The following is a 10,644-nucleotide window of genomic DNA, read 5'->3' as shown; positions in this document are numbered from 1 at the left end:
CGCTGCTAAACGGCAGTTTAGACAAGAGAAGATTAACTCTTCCGATCCCGAGGTTGTCGCCAGGCTCTTGGATGCTCAACCAAGAAAGAATGAGCGTCAGATAGGTGAAGAAAGCAGCGGAGACGCCCGATCAGAAAGAGGAACGGCCTGCCAAACGGAGTTGCCAAACTGCCGAGTGTAATAAACTGCGCATAGCCGCCGAGATGGAGCCCAATGTCTCTCATTGCTAAACATTCAGGGACCACAACAAGCTCAGCCAGGGAAACGTACCTGTCGCTACGTATATCCTGGCATAGCCGAGCTAAGCCAATGCCAATTTTTTCGTCTAGGTTTCTAAGCACTTTGTTGGTGACACCATCGGGCACGGGGGCTGGATTGGTTTTGAGCTTATTTCTTCTCGAACCTCGAATTCGTTGGTAGGGGCGTCTAGTTTGCTGCTGGATGTACCCTCATAAGTAGGTAAGGGAGTTTTGGTGGCGGATCATATATCGACAACGAACTGCATCGAGGAGCTCCTGTTGAGAACTCTCAAATTTATAACCTAATTTATGTAAATTTTGTCGCTGTGTTAACTTACTGCCTTCTGGATCGAGGAGGTGTCGGAGGAGATTCCATGTTTTGGCGAGGCCGATGTTGCCCTCAAGCTGGTCACACATTGTTGCACAGCTCTGATCGCAGAGTCTAAGTGCATATTCCTTAATCTCTTTGATATGGCGTGCTAGGAGCCTTCTGAGTTTGGCAGTGACCAATACATATTTGTCCCCTACCCGAGAGGACTGGGAGGCGGCCCTGCTCAGCTGCCTGGACCTAGCGGGCCAACAAGCCCTGGTTTAGCGAGCTCGAGTGGCGGTGCAGACCAGTGGTGTCCCTGAAAAAAGGACTCCACCTAGTATTATAAAGGGAGCGGCTCACTAGAGGCTGCTTCTGTGTCTACTTCTCTGTAAATATTATTAAACGCTTTCCCCCACCAGCCACCCTCCTACCCTGCCAGGTGGCAGCTATTGGTGCAGTGCCGCGTTCCTGCCACAAAGTTGTCAACGCTAATGCATGCAGCCCACATCTCTCTCTCTCTCCACACCACCACGTACCTCAATGCGCGATTGAAGCCTCCACTGACCCAGGGAGCCACTTAGGCGCTCTTTCTTTCCCCAAAATATCGGCGTTCAGAAATCTGTCAACGCTAACGCCAATGTGCACAATGCACGTCAACAGCTTTATCTTTGTATATCCTAGATTAGCTGAGCTAATCCGCATTAATTTTTTGCGTGTGTATTGCGAGGACGTCGTCCCCCGTCATACGTCGATGCATCAGGGTCATCCAGGCATCCGACCAGACTTGCAGCTCTTCCTCGAGTTCTTCGAGAAAGCCTTGCAGCCTTTCGAGTGACCCCGACAGCAAGGATACCATGCCGTACTTCAGTAGGACAGTAGTGAAGCCGAATTTGAGACTTGCCTCAGCCGCAGGACCATAGAAGACTATTAAGAGCCAGCTCGTCATCGAGCCAGTCCACGATGAAGACAAATGGTCGAACGCCAAAGCACACAATTCTTATCCTGCCTGCGCATGGATCTGACTGTATGGTGCGACTTAACAGACAAGCTGTTTGTGTGCAACATGAGGCCCTTGTGCCAAACGTATTTAAAGACGTTCACGAGAACACGCGCAAACCACCGTTGTAGTTGACGTCCCTCATGCGTCTGCGCTCGAATCACTGCGGGCCATCACTGAACTCGGAGGCATGTCAGTCCACACTGTTATGGCGCTCGCTCGGTGAAGAAGATTCTTCTGGGGTCACCTACGACGTCGACGAGGCTATGACGAAAGAAGGCGTGCCAATACTCATGAAACTAGGAAATGAAGGCACCATGATTCTTCGAGTTTCACATCTTGGCAAATCTCGCTGTGTGAAGATCGTGTTCAAAGGCGACGGCCTTCCGTCAAATGTAAAGGTAGGCCATTTTCGTCATGCTGTAGGGGAATTTCTGCCTAAGCCCCTACACTCCAAGAAATGTATGAAAATGGGCCATGTTCGCGATGTCTGCTGTCATGTGAGTGTGTGCTGCTGTTGTGTCGAACTCCAGGACGCTTAGACATGTGCCGAAAAAGTCCTAAGGTGTTCAAACTGCAACGGTTCCCATGACGCCTCATCGAGAGATTGCCCGCGGCTAAAAGCAGAGCATGCTGTCCTAAGGAAAACAGTCAGGGACAACTCGACCCACAGCGAAGCCGCTACGATTGTTCGAACGAGACATTCCCGACGCAAGAAGGATTCCAGAAAGGGTTCTGCCAATGAGAGCCGTGCTGACGCGCTGCTGGCGACTCCTCTTCACCCTCCTCCACCTCCTGGTCCTCCTCGTTCTAGTGTGACCGTACGCTCTACAGACAAGGGCATCCAGATGTCATCAGGTACGGATTCATGGCCAGCACCTCCGCGCACGGGCTGCCGAAGCAAGGCCGCCAAACCTTTGTGATCTTAAAGAGTGTGGTCAACGCCATTCCACCTCTCCTACAGGCTATGCAACCCTCAACTGCTTGAAGCATCTTACTAGTCCTGGACTCCATGAGTCGAGCGCTTTAGGGGTTCGACGGGTATATTTATAGTGTGTGGGCGGGAACGAAGCGTGGCGAAAAATATGGAAACTCGAAATGGTTGCCGGGCTGAAACGAGGGTATAATCAGAGTTAATCGATAACCAATCAGTCAAGTGAACGAAAAAACAACCATGGCTCCAAATTTTTAAAAGGAGACCAGTTTCGAGGAGGCGCCAACGCTTTCGCATCCTTTCAATGCGGGTAGCCGCAGTGATCTCTAATTATTCACTTCTACACGATGACCTTTTAAACCATTTAACCAGAGGATAGATGACATTGGAGTAGTTAACTTCCAGAATTCAACTGGCATAAGCGCCGCCGCTGTGGTGAAGTGGTTATGGCGCTCAGATGCTGGCCCGAAAGACGCGGATTCGATCCCGGCCGCGGCGCTCGAATTTCGATGGGGGCGAAATTCTAGAGGCCCGTGTACTGTGCGATGTGAGTGCACGTTAAAGAACGCCAGGTGGTCGAATTTTCCTGACCTTTTCTCTAGGGCATCTCTCATAGGCTTAGTCACTTTGGGACATTAAACCTCAATAAACCATAAACTATCAACTCGCATAAGGGCTGAGAGGTTTTTGGAGATGCTTGAATTTTTCCTCACGTCCACCGTTGTGTCACTCATTGACTAAACCTTAGTGCGAAATTCTGGAATCCGTATCGGCTTTTTGTGATATCTACCTGGCAGCGATGGATAGAAACATAGAATAATGTCTTCATAACAGGCATGTAGTTACGGTCTGCAGATAAATAGATGATTACCTGGTAGTTTTAGATAAGGCTTCAGCTGTCCGGTTACATGAAACAGTTAACGACATTACTGATCTGTTCAAAGCGTCATCCGGTGGCCTAAACTTTACCTTGGAAATTCCAGTTGAGAGACAGATACTGCGCCATTTCCTTTCCCTAAAAACCAATTATTATTATTATTATTATTACTAATATTATATTATGCCAGTTGACAACAGAATTCAGCTTCTAGATTTGCGGCTCCAGTTCAGCGACGCACACATTTGCTGGTGCTATAATGCCCGGTCACAAAACAGGCTGCTTCCTTTCGGCAGTGCCCACTCAAAACTATTTCAAACGGCCAATAGGGACAAGCGCATTCAGGCCACGTTAGAAAAGTACTTCGAGCACATGACCTCCTCCAGCTTTGAAAGCAGGTACAACGCCTCTTACCTGCCGAATACTCACCTGCCTTGGTCTGAAATCTGTATGAGATTTTGCTTCAAATGACGAAAAAGCAGGCGAAGACTGGGAACGAAAGAGAAAACTCCTTGTAGCTGTCATTCCCTGCCTCCACAAGATCTCGCACAACATAAAATAGGTAGCAGGAACGTACAATGTTCTGGTCATCTTTTCGGCTCTGTGCAAGGTGGCAAAGATGTGTGCCATCGTTAACAGACGAAGACAGCCGACTTGCACAACGAGACAAGCGAACCGGTACACAAACTACAAAATAGGTGTAGCGTATCAGATTCGGCTAACCTGTGGCAAAGTCTGCACAGGCCATACGGGACAATGCTTTAATGTCAGAGCTCAGGAGCATATCCTCAAAGTAAGCAACTGATCTGGAAAACATCTTTCAGACCACTACAACCAGCCCAACCACACCTGTCAGCCTTTATTAGTGAGCACGAGGTTTCCGGCGACGGAAAACAAAAAATTTGAAATTGAAGTGTTTGAGGGGCATATAAAATTGCGAGGGCAGGTGACTGGTGTGTCAGCACACTGTTAGTTTCATTGCACGAAAAATAAATGTTTCCTTGATCGTGCCTAAAACCTTCTATTGTCTTAATTGCACGCGCTTAAGTCAATGCACTCACATTCATTCTTGAGTTTCAACTTCATGACCACTTTAAAGCTTTTACCAAACACAAAGGGAACGCGCAATGCACACCGTAGATTGACGGCACAGAAGGGCTGTTTGTGCACAACGATCGGCGCACAAGGGAGAGAGCAGAGGCCTTCCATATCAACAGAAAGACAAGCAGTTGCGTCAGCACGCCTTCAGTAACCCTAACCTCCCAGGAAATGAGCCCGTTGCACAGGGGATATCATATCGGCGATAACTGCAAGAGCCTCTGATACAGTTTCATTTTTCTTTACATTTTCAATTAGTAGATTTGTGTTTCACCATGCGCATGTGCGTAGTTCTGCTCTACGTATAAATTGACGTGCTTACTTCCAGTAAAATTTAGTTGAAGATCAGCGGCGTTGTGTGTGTTCCCTACATTCTTGGTCCTTGTTCCTTAGCGCTGTTTAATATTATGGTACAATCCCCATACATTGCAAACAGGCACACACCGCAAATAATCAATTTAGGCTTGGGCAAGTTAAGGCTGCATGCGAATCGGTGACATCTGTTAGCCACCTCCTGTCTCAATACGATATTCACTCAGCTGAGGTCCCTGCAACGAGTCTGCCTTCCGTTTGGCCTTCTGAGTTGTCGCTGTGATATTTTTCCAAGTCATAGGTAAGCTCTCGCTTGTGCGGTGAGGGTCTTTCCTTGTTTGTTATTTGTAAATAACTTAGGTTTGTAAAGTTCGCCTTGATAAAATTTTGCTGGAAGTTTAGCACCGCGAAGCATCATATATTGCGAGAAAACGCATTTTTTTGCAGGATGAGACCATCACTTACCTGAAGCATGATTGAGGTGTCCACTAACCCAGGGAGCCAGTGATGCGTGACTTCAGCTTTTTTATCGTCAATGCCAATTTACACAATCACGTCCTGTGTTCCAGTGCTGCGTCAACACAGCAGTGTTGTCAACGCCAACGCGTATTGTTCTAGTGCGGTGTTTCAGCCGTAGCGTTTTCCACGCCAACGCACACAGCGAAGATCTCTCTGTCACTACCGCCACATAGCTCAAAAGCGTGAATATTAGTTTTATAATAGTATTATTTGATAAAGAAGACTATTTGCAATGCACAGCGCGAGTGTGTGGTGCACTTTAACACGAGGCGTGTTCGGGTGCGGAGATATCGTAGTGCTCTCGCACAGTGGCCGACGAAGCTGATCTATTCACGCCACCTCGGCTTCGTAAGCCTGTATTGAATGTTTATTTTATTCTTTTTTTCTTTCGTTCTGCACAAACCCACAAACATCACAAGATTTTACGCCGGTTCAACCCTCCGGAACAGTGCTTTCGTACTAAAAAAACGGACCCTGGCTCAAGTAATGCCCCACCCGCCACTCACCCTACCGAAAAAAGAAGAAATTTTCTTGTAGTATTTTGGGATCTGAACACAAAAATTACAGTCATGAGAAATGAATTATCTGTAGTATTGTGCAGTCCCCTGTCGTAAAGACGGAATCAATTATTATGCGACAAAAGACAGCTTCGCAATACCACAGAAAATTCTGCCGCAACTATAGGACGACCAAAAGTTTCGCCGTATTTTGGAAACGGCTCTGTCGTATGTTTCTGCTTGGATTCAGCATGGAACAGTACAAAGGCATTTTGACTGTCGATAAACGCCTTCGCCACACATTTACCGTACACGAGCAGTGGAGAAATGAGCGACACCATGGATGGATTTCAAGCATAGCGAAGTCAAATGTTGGCGCACCGTTAAAAATTTATCACATGCAACTACCATCAAAGTGGTGCTTAGATACATAAGTACCAATAACCTGAATGGCCACCTTTAGACTCGCCCTGGGCATTGAATATTTTTTTTCCGTAAAAAGAAGCCAAGACGACAGCCACGTCCTTTATCTCCTCTACTTCATTAATACCACTCGTTTTATTAAGGGTTGCGTACAGAATGTGTGTATGATTAACCACAGTGCCTTTCCTTCATTTTCTCCCTGACTCTAAGATGGCACCGTAGATTCGTGGATTATTGGATTGATCGTTTATTAAATTTCGTTCCCTTCACCTACGATGCCACCTGTAACCCAAATAACAGTTGTTAAAGAGTAGCTTGCAGGTTAATAAATCCAGCATGGTTATTGGGCAGATATTGAGAAGAATGCACCACAACCACAAATGTGAGGTGTCGCTGCCCGATGACGGTGCACAGAGCAGCGATACACTAAGCTTTATGGGCTTCGCTTCTTGAAAACACAGCCTTGAGAAAAGCAGAGGTGCACAGTTGACGGCACACTGCCTTGCTTGCTTTGAAATAGAACAGCGTAGAAAGCAATGTGTGAATTTATTTATTGATGCAGCAACAGATGTTGCCGGCTGATGATTTGTGATCACTGACGCATTCCGTGTGAATCATGCCATATATCAAGGTGGCAAATAAGCATTTTTCTGTATCCCACGGCGGACCATGCGACTAGAAACACTTGCGTTCATGTGCCTGCAATCGACGCAGTGAGTCCGCTTTCAAGAATTGGCTGTGACCTCTACCTAAACGTCCTCTACAGGACCCTTGACGGCGTACTGGCCCGCAACGTGCGTTGACAGGAACAAGTCGAGCGGGGCTAGACGCCGCTAGCTCTTTTTTCCCAAGCTTGCTCTTCGCTTTGGTGTTTCGTCCTCAAAGGGTTATTAAAAACAACTGACAAACTCGTGGCTGAATTCTTGCTATCACCCCAACCCCAAAGTAACAGACTAAACTCCTCAACGCAAGGTTTCTCGAGGGATCAAACAGCTGATGCAAATCTATAAGGAAAACAGCACAGCCTGCGGGACAAACTCGGCTGACTTAGATAAAATTATGTATGATTTTTGGACGCCAAATTAGCACTGCCTTCCTACTCCGAGAATATATATCCAAGAAAATAAAAACTTTATTTATTTACCATAATTTTTGCAATAATGAATTCTGGCTTCGTCGTGCATTTCTTAACGAATCCTTCGTCTCACCTCTTTTGTTCCCTTTACAGCATAGCAAGGACCTCAGTTTTTGGCCCCATCTCTGGCACAGAAGTTGGAAAAGCCACCTCTTATTCGGGTCTGAGAGGGACTGAGCTCTGTCCCAAGTGTCGCTGGGCACCTGCAGGTTTGCAATGGGAAGAAGATTTCCTTTGGCCACGTTCTCGGCTTTCTTTTAGACGAAACGCTTGGGCAAATAGTTGTTACCTAACCTTTGCTGTGATGGGACATTAAATTGCTGAGAGAACTTGAATCCACGTATCGTTAAAGCTCAGCTCTGGTCTTGTCTTGTTGTCAATTTTGTTGTAGGGAAATTCGAGGCGCAGCCTAACTTCTAAAGGTGCCGCACCTCTGAAGAGGCTAATTGTAGGCTTGGAGATGTCTTTTAACACTTCACCAGCCAAGACCAGCGCTCACAAAGGAAGCCACCAGGCCCAGTTTTCTTACATTTCGCAGTTCTTAACTTCGTATCTTGCATTTGCAGTTTAAAAGATGTATTACAAGAGACTTAATGAATATGTGCGCCATATGTGATAGAACTGAAGGTCTGGCTACATGTAAATAACGCAAAATCCTTGCAATGCAGAAGGGCAGACAGCCGACGCTGTAGGTCATTGAGATAGAACCGCACGTGACATGAAGTGGTCATGCGTTCCCTCCAGGTGACGGTATGTTCTCTTTTGTTTGATCGCGTTAACATCTCTCGTATCTAATACAGATCGATTTCGCCTTTACACGGGCAATACAATTACGGTCTAGTTGAAGGTGAAGAAAACCGTGTGCAAGAGCTTAAGGACCTGAATCACGTGTGAGATATACAACGTAAAGAAAGCTATAAAAGTACAACTTTAATAAAGATGACTGGTTCAGGCTTGAGAACAGAAGTCCACTGGATCATGAGTTTAAATGCTGTGTAGGTGCAGTTCACATGTATTGGAGTGACCGCCCCTCTATCCACACTGATCAGCCGGTGTCACGGATTTCCCCGGAGAACACACGGACCGAAGGAATGAACAAGGCGACAGGTGTACCCAAACAGACGCATATTTAATACACCCTACGTGAAACAAACACTAGCACACAAACTAACAAAACTAACTCAAAACACAAACACTGTCAATACACACGAGCCGGTAACAGTGCTACTAGCGTCTACTACTAGCTGTTAGCTGTTCTACTGTTAGCGGTCGGGGTTCGTGCTCACGCACGGATGGCTCGGTGCGGATGCGGTGTAGCATAGGTCCAGAAACCGGCGTCGAGATGGCGTTCGATGTGCTCGGGCTGGCGTCGCTGGCGGCGTCGTTGGCTGCGTTGTACAAGCTCCCGGTCCAAGCGCCCGTGGAGGTGATGCCGGTGATGTTGGCGTTGGGGGCACGTACCATAAGGATGAGTGGCAACAGCGCTGAATACACCCCTGGCCGTAGCAAGTGGTAGCGTTCTCCGTTGACACCCCGGAACGGGCTCAGGAACGGCAGGAAATCCACGGTGCGAAGCCGTAAAACTCGAGCTCATCGGAGCAGTAGCCGGCGTTGCTCTCTTCCAGCCGGTGCGTCCATGACCCTCTGGAGCCTCCGCTTCTCTGATCTTTCCACCGTGCCTCGCTCTCCCTCACGCTTTTTTATCTTTGGCGTTAGTCCACGTAATCCTTGTCGTCATCCTCTTCTTCTCTCCTCCACCAATCATCTCCTCCCATCTCTCCAAATACTTCATCTTCATCTTTTTTATTCTTCGGTTAGTCCGCGTCTCCTTATCGCCATGCTTGTCTTCTTCTTCAAACCTTTTTTGTTCAGACATTTATTGCAGATTCCCTATTATATGTGACAAGGGCCCCCTCTCTCAACACATTTTTTTACATGAAAACAGCACACATCATCCTCATCTTCAAGCCATCCAGCCAACCGGCTTCTTTTGCGAATCTGGACCCAGCACCCAACACACCGCGGATGTCAAGCTCACACCAAAAGTACACCACTAGCACAGCACCCAAATTGCACTTACGGAGCATTAACACACCACTGCCGTTGTCCGCGCGGAGTCCTTAATACTCATCTTAATGCCCACAACACGCTCCCTTGTATAAGTATGTAACAACAACAGAAAGGTGCAGTCCAGAGATAGCAAGAGCCATTTAGATGGCTCTATCTGTATAGAGATCTTATTTGCAACATATGACCTCCGTTTTGGCCGAAGCATAAGAAAACACATCCTCCTTGATTTGGAGTAGAGCTGTGATCGTCTGTCTTCATTCGAATTGGGATTTATTAGTACCTCATTCCATCCTACACTTTTCTTCCCACTGCGCGTGGGCACCTCGCCATCATAATCTGTGTACTCGGCCACTACCGAGCATGCTGCCTTAGGCGCGTAGTGCTATACTGTCTCTCTTCGCATTTTTTCAACAAATTTGCATGGAAAATATTCTAAGTGGTATTTATCAGTAATTCATAAACCATGTCACGTTTGTTCCGCGTCACATGATACGGGCCCTTCCATTGCGTCAGTAACTTATTATGATCCGTTGGTAGCAGGATTAGAACCCTGTCGCCCTGATTCAGCTTCCTGTCAGCGGCTTTCTTGTCATAAAATTGCTTATAGCGTTCGCGCGCCCTTCCCAGACCTTGATGCGCAACCCTGCATATTTCCTCCAAAATGTCCCCCAACTAAATCACGTATGTGTATGTTGTCTTAGGATCTGAAGCAATCTTTTTATTAGCCAACAGCTTTTTCAGTATTGTGAGTGGACCTCTAACGGTTCTCTCATACAACATCTCGAAGGGCGAGGAACCATGAATATGTTCGGTACTTCAAGGTAAGCGAACAGAAGAGCTGGGAGATATCTATCCCAAGCAGTAGGTATCTCCTGGCACACTTTCTTGATCATATTTTTGACGGTGCCGTTGAAACGCTCTACAAGCCCATTACACATGGGATGGTATGGCGTTATTAGTAACTGCCTTACTGAAAAAGGCGGTTAACCTTCTTCATTAGTTCTGACATAAAGTTCGAGCCCTGGTCACTCCAAATTTCCCTCGGAAGCCCATAACGCGAGAACATCTCCGCAAGACTCTCCGCCACTTGGATGCTGTCATTGGTCTTCAATGGAATAGTGTCAGGATAACGAGTGGCCACGTCAACCAGAGCAAGCATATATCTATTGCCTCTGGCGGATGCTGGAGAGATTGGCCACACAACGTCAATAGCCACTCTTTGAAACGGTA

Source organism: Amblyomma americanum, chromosome 8 (assembly GCF_052857255.1).
Source record: "Amblyomma americanum isolate KBUSLIRL-KWMA chromosome 8, ASM5285725v1, whole genome shotgun sequence".
Lineage (NCBI taxonomy): Eukaryota > Metazoa > Arthropoda > Arachnida > Ixodida > Ixodidae > Amblyomma > Amblyomma americanum.
The sequence above is the reverse complement of the archived record's forward strand: the minus strand, read 5'-3'. Positions refer to the sequence as shown.